At 41.2% G+C, this 21,363-nt stretch overlaps 1 long non-coding RNA gene across 1 annotated transcript in view; it reads left to right on the top strand.

The window, feature by feature from the left end:
* LOC130274458 (uncharacterized) overlaps positions 1-20,247 on the top strand; it is a 39,476-nt gene extending 19,229 nt beyond the window's left edge. The window contains exons 2-3 of the long non-coding RNA XR_008844396.1: positions 17,421-17,567; positions 19,903-20,247. This is a non-coding gene — a long non-coding RNA (uncharacterized LOC130274458). The remainder of the gene's footprint in view (positions 1-17,420; positions 17,568-19,902) is intronic.
* Positions 20,248-21,363: the final 1,116 nt, after the last annotated feature.

Genomic DNA, 21,363 nt, shown 5'->3' with positions numbered 1-21,363 from the left:
CCCCTCCAGCATAACATGTGTGCAGGGCATGGTGGTGTCATGCTGTTCTTCACATGGTTTACCTTGGCAAACAGAGTCACACAGGGAGGAACTGCTAAAAGTCATTCATCAAGAAATTGAATCATGGCTTACTCCACGAAAACTGGAAATGGGAGCCATGGTGACCGACAATGGGAAGAACATCTTGTCTGTGCTTCGACAAGGAAGCCTGAGCCATGCGCCCTGCATGGCACACTTGTTCAATCTGGTTGTCAAGCAGTTCTGAAGTATTCCCCCCATCTGCAAGATATCCTGACAATGAGAAGGAAACTGTGCATGCACTTCAGCCACTCATACACCACAAAGCACACCCTCCTTTAGCCGCAGCGTCAGAACGGTATCCCAAAACATAGTCTGATTTGTGACGTTGCCACACGTTGTAATTCCACCCACCATTTGTGGGACTGACTATATGAACAGAGTAAAGCCATCACCGATTTCTCGATGATCCAAGCGGATAGGGCGACTCCCCTGTGTAACTTCAATGTCAACCAGTAGCAGCTCATACATGACACCTGCCATTTGCTGAGGCCCTTTGAGGAAGCCACATTATTAGTCAGTCGCCAGGATTATGGGATGAACAACGAGGGGAGTACAATACACTTCACTACGCTTAAAACAGTATTTGTCTAGAACAGCAGCAGGTGAGTACTTTTACCTGGACTTTCACAGTATGTAGGCCCTTGACAGATTAACAGGTACAAAATAGTACACTACTTAGATGTAGGTATGTGGTACGCACTTATGAGGGCAGAAAAATGCGCTCCTGTACGCTTTAAAAAAAAAAAAAAGTATTGGAGTAAAACACCAGCCAGTGATTACTTTTGACTGGACTTTCTCAGTTTCTAGGCCCTTGACAGATTAATAGGTACAAACTAGTACACTACTTAGATGTACATATGTGGTATGCCCTTATGAGGGCAGAAACATGTGCTACAGTGTGCTTAAAGAAATGTATTTTTGCACAACACCAGCAATACACAGTCACTGTGTACTAAACCCAAAATGTCACTCTCTCAAAGACTATTAGGAGTAGACAGCTGGGTATTATACAGTCTACAGACTAGTATAACCAGCAGATGGTTTGTTGTGGAACAAAGACACAGAATTGCGCTGAAAAATTCTTCCTGTCTCCTCTGCTAAGGTTTATGAAGTTGAGGCAGCTTGTTGAAATGTCTGAGGAAACACACAGCTATGTGCCCCTCTCTGTAATACAATGCTGTGGAAAGTTACTGGGAGGTTAATGTCTGCAGTAAAAATCCTTTTCAGTGAAAAATGCACTGCTCTCTGTCCACCAGAACGCTGATGTGACTTACTAGGAGAAACGCTGCTGGAAAATGCTTTTCTGTGTGACACACACACAGCGATGTCCGTCCTATCTCTATGCAGTGTAATGAATGATATGATGAGCCGCAATATGGCTGCCGATTATATAAGGCTGTGACATCACAGGGGTGACTGGCTGATGACAGGCTGCATCCTGTATGTGATTCAGGGTCATCCTGCTTATTTCCCTTCCCGCCTTGCCCTCCCGCCTTTGGAGCGTCCGTTACCCTATGTACTGACATGTGGATCCGCCATTTTAGATGCCCTGGAGCCTGGACCGCACTGAATGGAGTTTAATGAAGTGATTCGCTCGATAGAATCGTGGCGATATTCGCATTCGTTGCAAATCAAATTTTTCATGAAATTCGTAACGAATTTGGATTTGTCAGCTTCGATTCGCTCATCTTTATTCCTCAACATCTGGGCTGGTTCTACCTATAGGCAAAATAGGCAGCCACCTAGAACACCCTCTTGAGGGGGGTGCCGCTCTGCACGCTGCAAGAAAGTTAGTGTCTAGCTAAAATCCGAAGCACCCGCTCGCCCGAAGCACCTGCCCAGCCAGAACCACCGTGTCACCCCAGTAATAGGGTATTACATGAGAAGGAGGTTTGTTACAGTGTGTCATCCCAATAGTGGGGTAATTACATGAGGAGGTTTGCTACAGTGTGTCACCCTAGTAGTAAGGTGATTACATGAGGAGGAGGTTTTTTACAGTGTGTCACCCCAGTAGTAAGGTGATTACATGAGGAGGAGGTTTGTTACAGTGTGTCACCCCAGTAGTAAGGAGATTACATGAGGAGGAGGTTTTTTACAGTGTGTCACCCCAGTAGTAAGGAGATTACATGAGGAGGAGGTTTGTTACAGTGTGTCACCCCAGTAGTATGGAGATTACATGAGGAGGAGGTTTGTTACAGTGTGTCACCCCAGTAGTAAGGAGATTACATGAGGAGGGGGTTTGTTATAGTGTGTCACCCCAGTAGTATGGAGATTACATGAGGAGGAGGTTTGTTACAGTGTGTCACCCCAGTAGTAAGGAGATTATATGAGGAGCTAAACCAGAGAGAAATAGATGCCGGCACAGGCAGATGTTTTTCAGTCACAGGACTATATGGTACAGGTGGGCTAGAGGTGTGGTGGTGTGGATGTGGTCCTAAAAAAAAACAGCAGTGCTCTCCCCCAGAGTGTGCAAAAAATCCATTCATTAGCATATTAAAAGAAAGAAGGGGCACTCACAAGCTTTCTCTTTTCCGGACCGTTATTCAGTGGTTATCAGCAGCAGGGACGCCAGGCCGATCTTACACCACGCCGGACCAGTAACGACCAGGAGCCATGATGGTAATAGATATTTTGCGCCTCTCCTGGCACTTCTCCAGACCACTGGTGTAAGATCTGCCTGGCGACCCTGCTGCTAATAACCACTGAATAAAGGTCCGGAAAAGAGAAGACTTGTGAGTGCCCCTATTTTCTTTTCGGATGCTTAAGATTTCATGAGGAGGCGGCTTGTTACAGTGTGTCATCCTAGTAAGTCTATTACATGAGGAAGAGGTTTGTTACAGTGTCCCATCCCAGTAGTAAGGTGGGGCTTGTCAAAGGGCGGAGACAATTGGCAGGGTCAAGGGGCGGCAAAATTGGCTTTCGCCTATGGTTGGAAAAAATCCTTGCACCAGCCCTGCTCGACATACACTCTGTCCGCCATCCCACCATCTCTCTAGTGATGAATAAGGCTGCTTTCACACTATAAAATTCATCCGTTTTAAAGATCCGTTTGATGTTCCGTTATGAAAACCCTGAAAATTAGCCATTAAACGTCCGTTAGAAAATCCCGTTATAGTCTATGGGATTTTTACATTATCCGTTTTAATCAGTTATAGACGTTATTTTGTGACGGAAGATAGTAACAGAAGAAATAGTGCATGTACCGTTTATTTTTCCGTCACAGATAACGGCCAATAGTTCAAACGGATGATTACGGAGGCTAACGGAACATTTAAAAATCCCATTAACTTTAATGGGATTTTTAAAGGTCCGTTAAACATTCGTAAACAGCCATATTTTAACGGGTGTTCATAACGGAAAAACAAATGGAACAATTTCATAGTGTCCATTCTGTGATGAACAAACCACATTGGCCTCCAGCACCCGATGTACCCAACATAAACAGGGCCCTCCGGCCTCCAGACCACCGATGTGCTATGGATAGACAAGCCTAACAAACACGTTGGTCAATTGAAGTTCTTGACAAAACACACGGCCCATCTGTCTTCAGACTCTTGGCGCCACCAAGCAACTTACTTTTATTGCCCCTCCCGGTATGATGGAGTTGCCAAGTACCACGGCCTGGCAGTCCAAGTCCCTGAGGACCTCAAAAAGCACAGTCAGAACATGGCGCACCAAATACCAAACAATAAAATATTATTCATGTATATATACATGCTCTACAAAAAGCAATTACACAATTCCAAACAACACATTACAACATCCTCTTAAAGCAGTGTTTTCCAACCAGGGTGCCTCCAGCTGTAGGAAAACAACAACTTCCAGCCTTTGGCTGTCTGGCCATGCTGGGAGTTGTAGTTTTCCAACAGCTAGAGGCACCCTGGTTGGGAAACACTGCTTTAAAGGGAAATATACAATCATCTTGCCTTAAAGGGGTACTTCGGTGGAATTTTTTTTTTTTTTTAAATCAACTGGTGCCAGAAATTTAAACAGGTTTGTAAATTATTTCTATTAAAAATCTTAAGCCTTTCGGTACTTATCAGCTGCTGTGTGCTCCAAAGGAAGTTGTGTTGTTCTTTCCAGTCTGACCACAGTGCTCTCTGGTGACACCTTTGGAACCTCAGGAACTGTCCAGAGCAGGAGAGGTTTGCTATTGGGATTTTCTCCTGGTCTGGACAGTTCCGGACATGGACAGAGGTGTCAGCAGAGAGCGCTGTGGTCAGACAGAAAAGAGATTTAAAAAGGAAATAACTTCCTATGGAGCATACAGCAGCTGATAAGTACTGGAAGGAGTACCATTTTTAAACAGAAATAATTTACAAATCTGTTTAACTTTTTGGCACCAGATGATTAAAGAAAAAAAAAAAGAAAAATGTTTTCCACCGGAGTAAAAATCCTCAGCCCCCCCCCCCCCACCCCTTACATCTTGGCCTGGTGAACCCCTTTAGTGCATCTTGTAGATAAATTGATGTTTTCCATTTGACTATACAGAGCACAGACTGACAGCTCTGATCACAGCTACTAAAAAAGTAAACAGCAAATTATATTTATTCAGTAGAAAATTGCATCTGATACTTTGAAAGCATAATACATTACATACTGTAAATCCCAAATTATATTTATACAGTGAGTAATTACATCTCGTAGCTTACTGTGCACACAGGAGACAATGCAACCGCTCCGCTATCTCTATGTATTTGCCTCATAACAGGATGTTCTACTAATAATTCATGTCTGGGTCTTATAAACATCAGTGCAATAACTTCAAATGTCAGAAGGATTATTCTATCTATCTATATCATATCTATCTATCTATCTATCTAGCAACGGAAGAATACAGCAGTACACAGCTAGCACAAAGATATAGATAAAACATGAGTATATACATACAACATGAGAAGCTATTCAGCTATGGTGCAGTAAATGAAAGTATAAAATTGTGAAGTAATGAAATAGTGAGATACTTAGCTTGCAATTTGGCGGCCAAATAGCTTGGACCGTCCCACCACGGTAAGGTGACCTCATTGGGACGGACCCTACACTATGAATATGCCTCTGTGTGAATAGATCAGCAGGCATTGCAGGATCTGAAACATCCAAGTCACCTTATATACACCTGATAGAGGTGGGTGGGGTGCAAGAGCCAACATGGAGGTAGCCATGTGTAATACAAACAAAGGATAAGTTGGCCAGCATGTGCTGGCCAACTTATCCTTTGTTTTTATCTATCTATCTCTATCGTATCTATCTCAGATCTATCTATCTACCTATATCGTATCGTATCTATCTATCTATTTCATATCTATCTCATATATATCTATCTATCTCATATCTATCTCGTATCTATCTATCTATCTATCTCACATCTATCTATCTATATTGTATCTATCTATCTCATATCTATCTAGCTCATATCTATCTATCTATCTATCTCATATCTATCTATCTCATATTTATCTATCTATCTATCTATCTATCTATCTATCTATCTCATATCTATCTATCTATCTAGTAAGTAATCCAAAGAAAAGCAGGACTCTTGGAGCAAAGATGAATGGGTGCACGCAGAACCATACCTTGGTCAAGGGTCCATATACTTCACAATTTCCAGATAAATCCGCAGCACACAAATCCAATGTAGTGAAAAAAGAAAAATATTTATTCTATCATGTGAATGTCATACAGCAACGTTTCTGCTGGCTCTCCCAGCCTTTCTCAAGCTCATACAAGTGTTTCAAATCCCCCATTATATCATGGCAACCATTACAAATTCAATTATAACACAAATAGTGATTTCCAAAAATTACACACAGTACGGTATACATAATCAAATCCATAGCATACAAAAACACGTGCCCATTATATACATGTACATTGATCATCCCAAAAATACACGGATAACAAATTATTCATATACAATCATAAAAGGGTCCTGATTACATACTCAGAACATAAGTGCACATGAAGATAAAAACAATCAAAAACAAAACCTGTGGCCTATATGGGAATCACCACTCACCGCTGTATAATCAATGTCTAGCGTAGGAAAAATCAATGGCACATGTGCGCCGGAAGTGTGTGGTTTCCAAAAAGAGGCTTGGGAGTTCACGTTGCCCTGGAGATGTCTGACATCGCCTTCCACCTCCGGTCGTCACGCTGCGCACACGCACAGTCGGCCCGGCCTATCTATCTATCTATCTCATATCTATCTATCTCATATCTATCTATCTTTCTAGAAAACACAGAAGGTAGCAGCACACCGGGTGACATAAAGAGTTGGGTGCAGATCAGCAGGGGACCCACGGTCATGGGGCTCCAAACGGCATAGAAACACAAAGAATACTGCAGCACTCCAGGGTGTAGGTGAAAAAACTGTGAAGGTAGTTTATTTCATCAAGGTGCACAGAGCAACGTTTTGGCTGCTGGCATGCAGCCTTTTTCAAGCGCTCTGTGAACCTTGATGGAATAAACTACCTTCACAGTTTTTTCACCTACCGTATATACTCGAGTATAAGCCGACCCGAGTATAAACCGAGACCCCTAATTTCAACCCAAAATCCCAGGAAAAGTTATTGACTCGAGTATAAGCCTAGGGTGGGAAATACATCATCCCCCCCTGTCATCATCCAGACCCGTCATTAACATCCTCATAATCATCACCGCCTGTCACCATCCAGACCCTCATCATCATCACCTGTCATCATCCCCTTGTCATCATCCCACACATCCCCCCTTCATCATCCCCTTGTCATCATTCCCACCCCCCTTCATCATCCCCTTGTTATCATCCCCACCCCCCTTCATCATCCCCTTGTAATCATCCCACACACACCCCTTCATCATCCCCTTGTCATCATCCCCACCCCCCTTCATCATCCCACACCCCCCTTCATCATCCTCTTCTCATCATCCGCCCTCAGTGGTCTTCAACCTGCGGACCTCCAGAGGTTTCCAAACTACAACTCCCAGCAAGCCCGGGCAGCCATCGGCTGTCCGGGCTTGCTGGGAGTTGTAGTTTTGAAACCTCCGGAGGTCCGCAGGTTGAAGACCACTGCGGCCTTCGACATCATCCAGCCCCCTCTCACCCCCTTTAGTTCTGTACAGTACTCACCTCCGCTCGGCGCTGGTCCGGTGCTGCAGGGCTGTCCGGAGAGGAGGTGGTCCGGTGGGATAGTGGTTCCGGGCTGCTCTCTTCACCTGGGGCGCCTCTTCTCCGCGCTTCCGGCCCGGAATAGAGGCGTTGCCTTGACAATGACGCAGAAGTACGTTGGCAATGAACGTACCTCTGCGTCGTTGTCAAGGCAACGTGACTATTCTGGGGCCGTGCCCGAAGCGCTTAGAAGAGGCCTCCCCGGTGAAGATAGCAGCCCGGAACCACTATACCACCTCCTCTCCAGAAAGTCCTGCAGCACCGGACCAGCGCCGAGCGGAGGTGAGTACTGTACAGAACTAAAGGGGGGTGAGAGGGGGCTGGATGATGTCGAAGGCCGCAGTGGTCTTCAACCTGCGGACCTCCGGAGGTTTCAAAACTACAACTCCCAGCAAGCCCGGACAGCCGATGGCTGCCCGGGCTTGCTGGGAGTTGTAGTTTTGAAACCTCTGGAGGTCCGCAGGTTGAAGACCACTGCGGGTGGAGAGTTCACTCGAGTATAAGCCGAGGGGGGTGTTTTCAGCACGAAAAATCGTGCTGAAAAACTTGGCTTATACTCGAGTATATACGGTATACCCTGGAGTGCTGCAGTATTCTTTGTGTTTATATATCTATCTCATATCTATCTATCTATCTATCTATCTATCTATCTATCAATTTAACATGTATTTATCTCATATCTATCTATCTTATATCTATCTAACCTATATCTACAGTATACAATGGGGGAAAAGTATTTAGTCAGCCACCAATTGTGCAAGTTCTCCCACTTAAAAAGATGAGAGAGGCTGTAATCTTCATCATAGATATAGACATAATGAGAAAAAAAATCCATAAAATCCGATTTTTTAAGAATTTATTTGCAAATTATGGTGGAAAATAAGTATTTGCTCAATAAGAAAAGTTCATCTCAGTACTTTGTTATATCCCCTTTGCTGGCAATGACAGAGGTCAAATGTTTTCTGTAAGTCTTCACTAGTGATGAGCGGCATTATCCAAATTCAAATTTGCGATATTTTGTGAATATATGGATGAATATTCGTCCTATATTCGTTGTATATTTGCATATTCGTTGCATAATCGCGTAATAGCAAATGTGCATATTCATTGCATATTCGCATAGTCGCACATGAAACCGCAAAAAAAAAAAAAACGCTGCTGGGAAGAATCTTATATAGTGAGGGGGCAGGCAACTTTCCTAGTGGTTGCTAAGGATGTTGATCACCTCTGACAAGTGTATTTGAATCATTCTCATTGGCCCACAAGCTAAAAGAAGGGATATGCGAAATATTTGCGCTCCACAGTCTCACGAAGTAACTAGTATTGGAGCATTCTTTAGACCACAAGCTGGAAGCAGGAAGGGAAAAAAAAAGGAATATTCGTAATTTTAAATATATTCACAATATTAGCGAATTTGTGAATTTGCGATATTCGCGATAAAAATTTCAAATGCGAATATTCGTGCCCAACACTAATGTTAAACACTATGTAGAGTGAAGGTAGGACAATTCTGCCAATTATTCTGTTCCTTGATAGGACCACTCGTTTCCAATAGGTGGCACTGTATTGGATTTTCTTGACCTACCTCTGCTGTATCGTTGGTGACAGACCAGATATATAATTCATATAAAAGCCAAAATGTTAGTAAACGTGTAGTAGATATGGAATGTTCAGTTATAAAGACAAACACGTTTTTGCCAAAACAACATCCTTTTGATAAAAGATCAGTCAGAGATTCCCTACTTAGATTTTATCCAGGTGGTAAACTTAATATTTTCTCTTAAAATGTTAAGGATACAGTAAGTGCAATTCAATAACAGGGCAGTGAGTGACAAGTAGAACACGAGAATTACTGTGAGCGTGATGCATGGGATAAGCACAAGGCTATCCTTCATATAAGATAGGGCCAGGGACTATTCATAAGATTCAGATTATTGGGAAGACTAGATGGGCCAAATGGTTCTTATCTGCCAACACATTCTATGTTTCTATGTCTCTTTCGAGATCATTGAGATATCTTCACAATCGCGTCTCAGGAGATATCATTACTAGTATTGGGTGACAACAACCGGTTATACGACTGGCCTTCCCAGGTCCATGAGTAGATTGACAAAAACATTGATCTTCATACAAAAAGTGATTGAAGAGATACTCCGCCCCTAGGGGATAAGATGTCTGATCGCGGGGGTCCCGCCGCTGGGGACCCCGCCCCCCCCCCCCCCTCATCTTGGCTGCGGCACCCTAGACATTCGATGCATGTAGGAGACTTTGCTCCGTGCCGGATGACTGTCGATGCCGGGTGGAGGCTCTAATTGTCATGGTCCGCTTTTGACGTCACGGCCACACACCCTCAATGCAAGTCTATGGGAGAGGGCCTGACGGTGGTCACCACCCCTCCCATAGACTTGCATTGAGAGGGCAAGGTCATGACATCTCGAGCAGGACCTTACCGTGACATCACGAGCCTCCGGATCTGCACCCAATGCTCTAAGCAATCGCCCGGTTCCCAGCGGCGGGAGCCCCGTGATCAGACATCTTATCCCCTATACTTTGGATAGGGGATAAGATGTCTAGGAGCGGAGTACCCCTTTTACTTCACTTGAGGCATGCCTACTTGTATCACAACCGGTGGTGTTGAAATCTTTAAGAGGTTTTCCAGGGAGTGAAAAACATTGACGCGCAGGTGTGGGCAACCGCAGGAGGTTAATATAGCTTGTCTACCATTGGGGGAGCACATTTTTTATTTCCCTGGACAACTCCTTTTTGGCACTCTCCATCACAATCATAAATTTCATCCATCTTTGTTGGGACAATGGGGTCAGCTGTGTGCCAGTGCAGTCCAATGGGGGATAAATCGAGAAAAGTGTTGTGTCTTCCATTAGGAACAAAATATACAGTACAATGTGCATAATATTAAAACACTTTCAACTACTATCAAAAAGGACTTGAGGGTGTGGGTGGGCAGTAAGCTTTAGCAGCGGCTGCCAAGGCTAGCAAAGTCATGTGATGTATAGAGAGGGATAGAGGCTCGGGATAGGGATATAGTTTTGCCTCTGTATAAATCATTAGTCAGACCACATATGGAATATTGTGTCCAAATTTGGGCACCTATATATAAAAAGGACATGGCTGAACTAGAGAGGGTGCAGAGGAGGGCAACAAGGATAATAATGGTATGGGAGGATAACAGGACCAAGACAGGTTATCACTTGGGGTTATTTAGTTTAGAGAAAAGACGTCTTAGATCTAATCACAATGTACAAATATGTGAATGGACAGTACAGAGATCTTTCTAGTGATCTTTTTATACCCAGGCTGGTAACCATGACAAGGGGGGGCATCCTCTACATCTAGAGGAAAGAAGATTTCCCCATCATCAAAGACGGAGATTCTTTACTGTAAGAGCAGTGAGATTATGGAACTCTCTGTCACATGATGTTGTGATGTCTGGCTCAATAAATGAGTTCAAGAGGGGCCTGGATGTTTTTCTAGTGAGTAATGACATTACAGGTTATGGATATTAGATTTATGGGGATAGAACATTGATCCAGAGATTTATTCTGATGCCGTATTGGAGTCGGGAGGGAATTTTTCCTCTGTTATGGGGCAGTTGGCATCAGCCTCATGTTTTTTGTTTTTTTTTGCCTTCTTCTGGATCAACACAGTAGGTGAACTTGATGGACCCTGTTTTATTTATTTATTTTTTTTCAACCTTTTGAACTTTGTAACAGAAGCCACAGGTCTGGTGTAAAAGCCAAGCCAAGCTATGTCTTAGGTAAGCCCTAATAAGATCCGGTATGTAGAACTGCAGCATGACATTACATTAAAGTGTTCAAAAAACAATCTTAAAAATATAAATATTTTAAAAATAAAATAAAAATCAGAGCAAAAAAAATAAGGCGCACACCTACTCCTTAATTTTGATGATCAGCAACACCACGACACCCACCCATCAAACCTTCTGACAAAGGATAAAAGATAGAAGTACTTTTATTTCCGTTAGCTTAAAACTTCTAAATTCATAGCAAAAAAACAACCTTTGCCACAAAATAAAGTAGAAATTACACTACAATTATGCCCAGCTTTCCTTTCCTAAGACATTTCAACAGTCCTGACCTTGACAATCACTGAATGGAAACTCTCCTTTTTTCCGCGTCGTTCCCTTCCCGCGCCATGATTAATTTATGGGAAGTAGTAAATACTTGTAGCACAAATTCAATCTGTTTTATTAGTCCTTCATTGGTTCTTTACTGCCTGAAGAAAGTGGCTACTAATGTATTGAATTAGGAGCTGGAAACAATCAAGCGTACCACCCAGTTATGATACTCTCCGAAAATAAATATCAATTGACTTTTTAAGGGGGGCATAAATCTCTCTCCGTATAATATTTTCGTAAGAGGTGTAAGGGTCCGGTGTAAGTCACCATCCATAGATCCAAGACAAATGGAAATATTTCCTTTAATGGATGAACAAGCAGTTTAAGCTCTTATGTAAATGTGACCTTCAGGAAAAGTTGAAGCAAGGAAGAGGACATGTGCCTTCTCGGAGTATTATGGCGCTTATTTCGACAGAGAGAGAGAGGTTGCTTCATGCTTTCAGCTCTCATGTTTAATCAGCAAAATAATCTCTTTGTGACATAAAAGCCAGATTGTAAAATGTCATTTCTTAGTGTAATGTGAAATCCAGAGCAGAAACAAAGTAACAGAGAGGTCCCTGAGGCTTTCCTGACATCTTATTTCAAAGCTTCCATTGGACGTCTAAGCTTAGAATATTGGGTGAGACAATGAACAGGATGGCAATCAATGGAAATGAACCTTCCTATTAGGCCAACGATAAAGGCAATATATTATTGTTCTGACAAATTATAATTTACATGTGCACCGGAGAGTGGTCCAATGTAGAACACAAAGGATTCTCAATGGGGATTATGGATGGAATTTTATAAATTCATCACCATATAAATAGACTACCGGTTGTGCAGGTTTGTCGAAGTTTGGCAAAAAGTTTGGTTCGGAAAGAACTAATTTGTCTGAACTTGAACTTCACCAATATCCCTAAAACTCATGTATAACACCATCTAAGAGCCTTAAAGGGGTACTCCAGCCCTAAGACATCTTATCCTTTATCCAAAGGATAGGGGATCCTGCTGCTGGGGACCCCCGCAATCTTGCATTCGGCACCCACCTCTTTGAGCTGCACGCCGCGTTGCCAGCTCACAAACTGCCGGGTGCCGACCATAGGGCCGGAGTATCATGACGTCACGACTCTAGCCCCTGTGTGATGTCACGCCCGCCCCCGCTATGCAAGTCTATGGGAGGGGGCATGACGGCCCCGCCCCTGCTATGCAAGTCTATAGGAGGGGGCATGAAAACAGCTATAGAACATGCTTTATGCTTTTTAAAGTAAAATAAAAAATGGTGTAATAAATTATCCTATTTGGTGACAGATACAAGCCAGTATTCACACACATCCATAGAGGTATCGAAACAAGCAATGGCTTATTCCAAGAGGTACAAAATTTTCCTTTTTTGGGAGTAGCAACAGATTTTGCGCCTAGCAAGTGAAGAAGCTGTAAAAACATTTGGGAAGTAGAAACAGAATTGGCGTCCTATAAAGTACACAAAAGTGACACAAAAACCTCAATGCATTCCTTTTGCACATCAATTAGTGTACTAAAAAAACTGGCACACTTTGTTCGAAACTAAACATATTTTGCACTAACAGAACAGATGCATAATGCTCTCTGCTGCTTTACTACAAATATATATATATATATATATATATATATATATATATATATATCTCCTTCCCCTATCTATGTTGTCCACTTTTTAGTGTCCCACACAGAGATCTTCATCTAATACCCGCTATCTCTAAAATAGCTGCTGAAGCAATGTACATAGGCTTTTATAATGGCTCTGACATTATGCCTCCTGGTTGCCAAGTTTGGCGTAAAAATGGGCAATTTGTGCACCAAAATTGCTGATTTTTGCGCCAAATTTTACATCCCAGAAAATTCTGGCAGAAAGTTCTCACTAAATATTCTATAGTTACTAGTGCCCAGACAAGAAATAACTGTATAAATAAAACATTTCTGAGCTTAAATGTGAGTGCAGGTGCAGTGACTAAGAAAAATAGAAAATAAAATATATATATTTTTTTATAAAAATTTTTAATAATAATTTTTTATAATTATTAAATAACACATTTCCCCTAAAAAACTAAGAAAAAAACCAAAAAACAATAACACTACAACCATTTCTGTGATTTCTACACTATCAAAAAGCTGGTGTGAAATTTTTGATGTAAACTGGACTCTCACCCCACGTATAAATATCATGTAAAGCAGAAAATATACATGGACACGCCCACTTTTACAAAACTGACATGAACAGTGTAAACCGTGGCACAAAGCTCTTTGAAAATGTTGTTGATACTTTTTGCGCCAAAATTTGTTTGCAATGCCAAGTACAGCCCCTAAACCAGATAGGTTTTCCTATTCTGGACAATCTCTTTAAATTATAGTATTATTAGAGCCCTCCTGTGTTGAGCGGTATAGGTCATATTCGAATTTGCGATATTTCGCGAATATATGGACGAATATTCATCATTTATTCGCTAAATTCGCATATTCGCGTTTTATTCGCGTATGCAAAAATTAGCATATGCGAGAATTAGCACACAAAAAATTAGCATAAGCGAAAATTTGCATATACGAAAATTTGCATATGCAAATGTTCGCTTATGCGAACATTTGCACTCAAGTCTCACACAGTAGTATTGGAGCCTTCTTTACACCACATAAGCTGGAAGCAGAGAGGGGGGATCACTGTGATGTGAACTGTGAAAAAAAAAATGAATATTCGTAATTACGAATATATAGTGCTATATTCGCAAATATTTGCGAATTCGCGAATATGCGATATTCGCGAATAAAATTCGCATTGCGAATATTCCCCAGCAACACTACTCCTGTTAAGCTAAGTAAAGAGGAGTCATGAGAATCTCTTCTTAGGAGCATTAAATCCATAAACACAGATTATGCTTTCACAGGTCAGGGAGTATGGCTTAATTTGCATACCAAGTGTACGTCCTGGAGTATAGCAACAGACTAACTACATGTTCTCAGGGCAAGCACATGGCTACAACTTAAAGGGATACTCCACTGCTCAGCATTTGGAACAAACTGTTCCGAACGCTGGAGCCGGCAGCTCGTGAGGTCATAGCCCCGCCCCTCAATGCAAGTCTATGGGAGGGGGCATGGCAATTACCACGCCCCCTCCCATAGACTTGCATTGAGGGGGCAGGGTGTGACATCATTAGGAGGCGGGGCTATGACTACACGACCTCCCGGCATGGCTCCAGCACTCGGAACAGTTTGTTCCAAATGCTGAGCAGCAGAGTACTCCTTTTTTTTTATTCGCTTTATTGAAATGTGAAAAAACAATAACAAAAACAGGTGTCATACAATGATTTCCACAGCACGACAACATCCCATGCTGGGAACAGAAGTAACAAATACAATAAATAAAAGAAGCTAAAGGAATTAGCAGTATACAATACAAAGATGTGCAATCAACAGTTCTGACATGGTAATAAAAATACAGGAAGACCATAAGACCATATGCCAACAGGCATAAAGTAAAACAATAGGGGTTCCTATCAGTAAAGGTAAAGCATCACGTGGAGATCGTAAAACACATAGCATGATGTGAAGATGAGTGTAGACAAATGTGAACTGGAATGCACACTTCGGGGAAGGGAGGAGTAACAGTAAAGTGCACCAAAGGTTAGGAGAACACTAAGAGAAATCCCGATTTAATGGGCAGACTGATCTAACATGGCATCCCGAGCGTTCCTAAATGCAGGGATGGTATAATGAGTCAATGAGGAGGAGCACCACAAACCCGACACCTTGTCAAACTTGCCCAGGCACCCCCTATGTTTAAAGGCCAGTTGTTCATAGGGAATGGTTGCATTCACCATGTGTTTCCATCCAGATAGGGAGCCCCCTGGGATCCATCTGTGGTGTCCCGGTACCGTATTGCATACCATACCTTGTGTATAAGTCCCCAAAGTCAGAGTTCCTACATTCAGGTAGGGTCCCCCAAGTGGGTCAGCCCCTAGTAGCCTCTCTTCTATTCTAATTTCATAATGTTTGTATGTACATATTTAACAATAATGTGTATATTTAATATAATGTATAGTATGCTTACCTTGTTAGCGTCGCAGCACCTTCGGTCATGTGACCATGTTATATCCTCTATGGTATGTTGAAGGACCTTTGGGGGTCCTTGGGTCACGTGTAAATAGCACTGTGTAAAGGTGATTGACAGCAGTATTGGACCAATTAGCTCTAGTCCAGCCCCTGCCCATATAAGGGAGCTGTAGCCAATTATCGCTCTCTTGGGTTGCTGCTCTCCTGAATGCCGGACTAGCAGGAAGGATCTGTGCAACTTTTAAAGACACACTAGGCCTGAAAACTTGACGGCCTCAGTACAAAACTAAACCGTGAGTTTTAAACTAATCTCCGCTAAAGCTAGCGTGACTACTAGACCGCAACTAAATCCCCTAAATCCAGTGGAACAGCGCATATCAATCTAAAGACTCAAAGTTGCTTAAGGTCCCAACCTCTGTCAATCTCCAAGAGAATTTGCATTTGTAGAAACTGTTCCGGTTATGAAGCTTGCATAAAATCTTCAGTAAAGTTCCAACTGTTTTCAGCAAACTCTCCGGTTGTGGACATTCAATTATTCTAAACCTCCCTATCGCTCTTGGGAAGGGTGGTAGTAGGACAAGCATTACAGAGGAGCCCTCACCCTGGCATCACGAATAGAAAGGGTTAACCAGACACCATTTAGTAACCGCACAGCTACACTCCCTACACCCAACTCCCCAAGGCTATCACACATCCACCTCATTGCTATCATTTTCCTAGCAAGGAAAAGGGATTCTCTTAGCAAGGTACAGATATGATGGGTCCAGTCCTCCTCAGACAAAATTCCAAACAGACACATTAGTGGTTGCATGGGAACAGGTATAGAGAGTATTGTAGACAGCAAGGAGATAACCAATATGCCAATATGCAGCAATATAAGGGCAGTCCCACATCAAATGCCAAAAATCATCTCGGGGGGCATGGCACCTATGCTAATTAGCATCTGGTATCCTACCCATCCTTTGCAACCCTGAGTACCCCTTTAACTGGTCAAAATAACAAAACACATTGCACAATATATTCACATGTGAAAACACTGTAACCATACAACACCATATGCCCTAATGGAAGTAAGATCTATACTGGGATACTGCATCATCTTCAGGATGCCTTCCTTGAGACAGGTTCTAAATAACAGAAAACATTACTTTTTGTGGTGGTTTGCATTAGATAAGGAACATCAGAGGAGAAGATTAAAGGGGTTATCCGAGGAAAAATGTATCCTCAATATACAGGATAGGGGATTAGTGCCTGATTGTGGGTCTGATCGTTGGAATCCCCCATAAAATAGGTCACATACAGGAGATTACGGGGTCTTGTGGATAGGGAAAACATTTTTTCCCAGATTACCCCTTTAATCTCAAAACATGTGAATGCCCACTTAATTACATTGAACACTTTTTCCTCAATGCATTACACGTCGCCAATAAGGTCTTTTTTGTGAACCAACTCGTAAAAAAATAGATCATAGTTGCAAAATATTGGCCTGGAAGAGTACCTGTCATGATCTTATAAAATTTTAATCCTCCCAGTTTCCTGCCCCCATCAAGATAAACCACCCTGCACTGCCCGGCACGGTCTGTACTGCGATCTGCATCCCACAATGCGATTGCATTCAGCCCTCTGCTTCTTACCTCCTTTGTTGTCCTCATGTGCTTCCTGCTTGCCAGCGCACGCCGACTCAAAATTTAAAGAGACAGTAATCATTTAATTGGTTTCTGCTGCTCCATGACCCTATAAGTACAAGCACTTCCTTTTGAACATTGCCAGATCCTTGTGCCTTATCAGCCTTAGAGAAAGTGTTCAGTTTGTGTCTTGACTTGCCGTGTATCTGACTCTATTGCTATTTATCCTGACTTTGCTCCTGTACCACCTGCCCTCCGACCTCTTGCTATGTGACCTGACCTTGCTACTTTGCTGCCAGTCCTGACCTCCTGCCTGTCCTGACTACGTGTTGCCTTATCCTTCCAGTGCCACCTTACACCTTGGCTGCCTGTGTGAACGAGTCGTATAAGGGGTAGCGACCTGGGTGTTGCCTGCTGAAGCAAGTCCATCCCAAAAAAACTGCAGCAACTTAGACTCCGCTCCCTGGTACGGCCCACAACATCATCCTCACAGGTTAGTTACACTTCGGTCATAACACCCTTTTGCCTTTATTTTAATTTTTCTATTTTTCTACCTTGATATTGCTCTGTATTCTCGTCTCAGTCAGATTCACAGACTGGGAAGAGGGGTTCCCCAGCAGGTGTGACATCATCTGAAGCCATACAGGGGAGAACTTCCTCCCTCACTCTGCTACACACTGCCCAGTACAGTTCAGTGTGAAATGAGCTATGATTGGTTAAGGCTGCACCAACCCCTTCCCCCACCCCCCACGCATCTCCTGATCTTGGACTTCTCCCGGGCAGCAGGAGTCCAAAGTCTGGGGGGAAATGTGCACTGGGCAAGTAGGGAGACACCTAGTGGCAGCTGTTTTTTTTTTAAACACAAATAAAACATAGAAAACATCATTTTTTAAACAATATACACTAGAAAGATTTTTTTATTTACCATAAATAATGCAATAGAAAAAAAAATGTTTTAATGAGAGTGTCCATTCTTAGTCTCCTCCAAATGACATTGTCTTCAGCTGAAACTTTGGGGCTCTCCTATATTAAGAATTAAAACTTGTACAGAAGCCTGGGACCCCCACAGGATCCTCTGTACGGTGGCAGATGCATCCAAGCCTGGATACATTTATAAATGAGTGAATAAAATTAACATGAACCAGAGGAAATAATACATTTTCAAGTCTATGAAATAGCAAAAAATTTATTTGAGAGCAGTGAATACGAGATCATAGGACTGAAATCTCTATGACTTAACAGAGAAAAGATCAAAATGTATTTAAAATATTTTCACAGATAGCACATCAGAACCGATAAATAAAAAGGTATTTCCTGACGACTGCAAACGCTCTGAGAGATCTCTTACAACTGCGATAAGAAAAGGAAGATCTTTGAATTGTAAAAGAATATCACAAGAGTCTTTCTGTTATTCTATTCACTTGATCTAGCCATGAAGAATTGATGTTAGACTAGGTACTGACGCTGGAGACATTGTGCTCTGGGTTAAGAATTTAAGGATATTCTGCAAAAAAACAGTCAAGATGATCCAATGTAAAAAAAAAAAAAAAATACCCTGACATAACAAGCTCAAAAGTCTTCAAAAGGTGACAAACTTCTCTCCAATCACCGATAGCTATCACTTGACACAATGGTTCGGGCTGTCGACATGAGTCCATCTTGGAATTTGCAGCCAGAGCATTCAGTGGGGATCAGGAACCGTCATAGGGGGATCCCCAAGGGAGCAAGGAAGGTAAGTATTTATTTATTTTTTTTAATTGCAGCCCCAGGAAGATACTCCCCCAAAAAAATCCAAAATACTTATTTAAAGGGGTACTCCGGCTGTCACGCCCCCTCCCATAGGCTTGCATTGAGGGGCAGAGCAGACACGCTGCCGTCCCCGTGGTCGCCGGTAGTCAGACCCGGAGCAAATATGTTCCGGGGACTGATTTTAACTGGGGTGCTGCGTGCAAGATCACAGGGGTCCCCAGCGGCTGGACCCCCACAATCAGGCATCTTATCCCCTATCTTTTGGATAGGGGATAAGATGTCTAAGTGCCGGAGTACCCCTATAAAGAGGTATTCCGGGCAAAAACATTTTATCCCCTATCCAAAGGATAGGGGATAAGATGTCTGATCCCGGGGGGCCCGCTGCTGAGACCCTGCGCGATCTCCCTGTAGCACCCACATTCTACGCAGGTGTTGAATCTCCAGTTTCGGAAACCTCCGGTTTTCTGGGACTGGGGACATGACGTCACGCCACACCCCCTCCATTCATGTCTATGGGAGGGGGCGTGGTGGCCATTACGCCCCCTCCCATAGACATGAACGGAGGGGGTGTGGCGTGACGTCCCCAGTCCTGGAAACCCGGAGGTTTCCAAAACTGGAGATTCAACACCTGCGTAGAATGTGGGTGCTACAGGGAGATTGTGCAGGGTCTCAGCAGCGGTCCCCCCGGGATCAGACATCTTATCCCCTATCTTTTGGATAGGGGAGAAAATGTTTTTGCCCGGAATACCCCTTTAACGCTATGTTCACAAAAATTTTTTGCACATTCCATGCATCTCTATGACAGAGCGGTAGATACATGAATACAGCGCATGCATGCTGGGAGTTGTAGTTTTACGACAGCTGGAGGCACACTGGTTGGGAAACACTACTCTATAGGTTGCCCCGTGTGATATCAATGATCATCTCTTTCCCTTTTACATCCGGAGAGTTTCGCTTTTTTTTTGTTACTTTGTGATAATTAATTATGAAGATTATTTGCCTGAAACAGTTTTCACAATAGGAAAATAATCTTACATAATGGATGAGTGTTTGTTACTTTTCCTGCTTTATTTTTTCAGACTTTAAACCATTAATGTGACAGAGATGACGCCAGCCCCTCGGAGGCATGCCACAAAACATTTTGTTACGCCAAAAAAGCAAGAAGGAACTCCTGGCAGGCGCTTAGACTTTTCTGATGGAATGCTTGAATGGAGAATTATGCAACAGATGCTTAGATCACCTCCAAAGAGGACTGGAGGCTGTTATTGCCAGGAACGGCTTGGCACCGGCAACGCAATATTGTCCTAAACATTTTGACGGTTGCCATAGATATTGCTGTAGCATTGACTGGAAAAATTATGCATTTTAATGTATCTTGAATCTCCTAGAATTAAATGTGAAAGATAGAATAACACTGGTCTCCTACTGATGGTGCGTGAAATATATTATTTTATATGGTTTTCCTATGTGATGAGAACAAAATATATGTGAATGGCACCAGAATAGACCAAGAAACTGAATAGAATAACAACAACCACAACAACAACAATAATAATAATAATAATAATAATAATAATAATAATAATAATAATAGTAATAACAATATCATAATAATAGTAATAATAATATCATAATAATATTAATAATAAAAATAGTATTATAATATAATAATAATAATAATAATAATAGTAATAATATTAATATAATAATAATAATAATAATAATAATAATAATAGTAATGATAATAATAATATAATAGTAATAATAAGAACAATAATATAATAATAATAATAATAATTATTATTATTATTATTATATCATAATAATAGTAATAATAATATCATAATAATAGTAATAATAATATCATAATAATAGTAATAATAAAAATAGTATTATAATATAATAATAATAATAATAATAATAATAATAATAATATAATAATAATATAATAAAAATAATAGTAATAATAATAATAATATAATAATAATAACAGTAATAATAATAATATCATAATAATAATAATAATAATAATAATAATATAACAATATTATAATAAAAATAATAGTAATAATAATAATAAAAATAGTAATAATATTAATATAATAATAATAGTAATGATAATAATATAATAATAATAGTAATAATAGGAACAATAATATAAGAAGAAGAAGAAGAATAGTAATAATGTAATAATAATAATAATAATAATTGTAATAGCAATAATAATAACAATAATATAGTAATAATAGTAATATAATAATAATATAATAGTAATAGCAATAATAATAGTAATACTAATAGTAATATAATAATAGTAATACTAATAATAATAATATAATAATAATAATAATGATAATAATAATAATTGTTCTTATTATTATTATTATTATTATTATTATTATTATTTGTCCTTCTTGTCTTTACTATGATTTGTCATTGGACTTGCTGTGTCTATATTATACTACAGTGCAATTCGAGGGAAAAATAAAAACTGTTCAGGGCTCATGTACAGCACTTACCTTTGTAATCTTTGTGAAGGT

Source organism: Hyla sarda, chromosome 5, assembly GCF_029499605.1.
Source record: "Hyla sarda isolate aHylSar1 chromosome 5, aHylSar1.hap1, whole genome shotgun sequence".
NCBI lineage: Eukaryota > Metazoa > Chordata > Amphibia > Anura > Hylidae > Hyla > Hyla sarda.
The sequence above is the reverse complement of the archived record's forward strand: the minus strand, read 5'-3'. Positions and strand labels throughout refer to the sequence as shown.